The sequence below is a fragment of the Asparagus officinalis genome, chromosome 3 (genome assembly GCF_001876935.1).
Source record: "Asparagus officinalis chromosome 3, Aspof.V1, whole genome shotgun sequence".
Lineage (NCBI taxonomy): Eukaryota > Viridiplantae > Streptophyta > Magnoliopsida > Asparagales > Asparagaceae > Asparagus > Asparagus officinalis.
This window is the reverse complement of record NC_033796.1, coordinates 75,302,498-75,304,468: the sequence shown is the minus strand read 5'-3', so window position 1 is coordinate 75,304,468 and position 1,971 is coordinate 75,302,498.

Sequence of the window (1,971 nt, the reverse complement as noted above, 5' to 3'; positions counted from 1 at the left end):
CAAACGAGACTGGGATGACAAGCTTGGCGCTGCTCTATGGGCCTATCGGACCACGGTGCGCACACCAACCGGAGCAACCCCGTACTCACTAGTATACGGATGCGAAGCTGTTCTTCCATTGGAGATCCAAATACCATCTCTTCGGATCGCTCTTTCAACCCAGATGTCGACCGAAGAACAACATCAGAAGCGCCTCGAAGAACTCGAGAAGCTCGATGAAGAGTGCCTGGTGGCTAAACAGCATATTGAGTTTTACCAAGCTAGAATCTCTCGAGCCTTCGACAAAAAGGTTCGACAAAGGAGTTTCAAAGAAGGAGATTTGGTTCTAGCTGTGAAACGGCCTATGATCCTTAACTCCAAGAAGAAGGGTAAATTCGAACCCAAATAGGAGGGACCATTCGTGGTAGAGACAGTCTACTCGAGCGGCGCCTATCGCCTCGTCACCAAAGACGGCGACCGGCTCATGATGCCGATAAACGGCAAATTCCTGAAAAGATACTATCCATAGTATCTTCAGGATAACCAATGCATCGGGAAGTTCCCGGAAGAGTACCACATGGGTATTCTTAGGGATAACCCGGTCGTTGTGGAATCGACGAATAAGGAATCTACATTCGAACTCTGAAGGTCAGAATGTCTCTTCTTATTCTCATCAAAATTCTCCAACTCTTATGAGTTACTTTTGTGAGATGAGATCTGATCATCTGATAGGTTAATCTTTCCTCACCAAACCATCCGCTGATCAAATCAAACGACAGTGGACCCACCAACATTTCCATCTGCCAGTCATTGGCGTTTCTCAGACTCAACGTGTTAGGTCAGAATCACCTAGCATTAAAGTCTCCCTTTGAGTGATAATACGAGTTGGCACTCTCTTTGCTACCTGTATTCCACTTTCTTTGCTTTCTGGTCAAACCTATAAAAGTTAGGACCAAAGCCAAAATCTCCTCCCGATTCCTTCAATGAACGAGAGGTCCACTTCCAAATCGAGTGATCAAACCTTCCGACAGTGAAGGTCATCTCAAACTCCAGTTTGGTCAAACCTTCCTACGGGTAGGACCAAAGCCAAAATCCCCTCTCGATTCCTTCCATGAACGAGAGGTCCACTTGGAACAGTCAAACCTATAAAAGTTAGGATTGTTTCCGATCTCGCTTAGTCAAGACTACACATAGTCAAGACTAAAGTCGAGTCATTCATTTTTCGATAAACGAAAAAATCCACCTTTGTCCCCTATTTCCACCAAACCTATAAAAGTTAGGGTCGAAATTGGGTTTTCTCCTCAGTGAATGAGGGGTTCTTTGAGTTCAAATGACCAATCCTATAAAAGGTAGTGTCGTTCGAACCTTTCCGATTCTCGGAGTGGAGATCCCACTCTTAGTTTCATCCTTCCGGATTCTGGAGGTGGAGATCCCACCTCGAGTTTCCTTTCCAGCTGAAGATAGAATATAAAATTCTTCCTCTTTAGCACCGGGAGATAGAATATAAAATTCTTCCTCTCCTCGGACCTTTCCGATGCTCGGAGTGGAGATCCCACTCCCAGTTCATCCTTCCGGATTCTGGGGGTGGGGATCCCACCTCGAGTTTCCTTTCCAGCTGTAGATAGAATATAAAATTCTTCCTCTTCAGCACCGGGAGATAGAATATAAAATTCTTCCTCTCCTCGGACCTTTCCGATGCTCGGAGTGGAGATCCCACTCCCAGTTCATCATCCCGGATGCTCGGAGTGGAGATCCCACTCCCAGTTCATCATTCCGGATGCTCGGAGTGGAGATCCCACTCCCAGTTCATCCTTCCAGATACTGGGGGTGGAGAATCCCACCTCGAGTTTCTTTTCCAGCTGAAGATAGAATATAAAATTCTTCCTCTTTAGCACCGGGAGATAGAATATAAAATTCTTCCTCTCCTCGGACCTTTCCGATGCTCGGAGTGGAGATCCCACTCCCAGTTCATCCTTTCTGATGCTCGGAGTG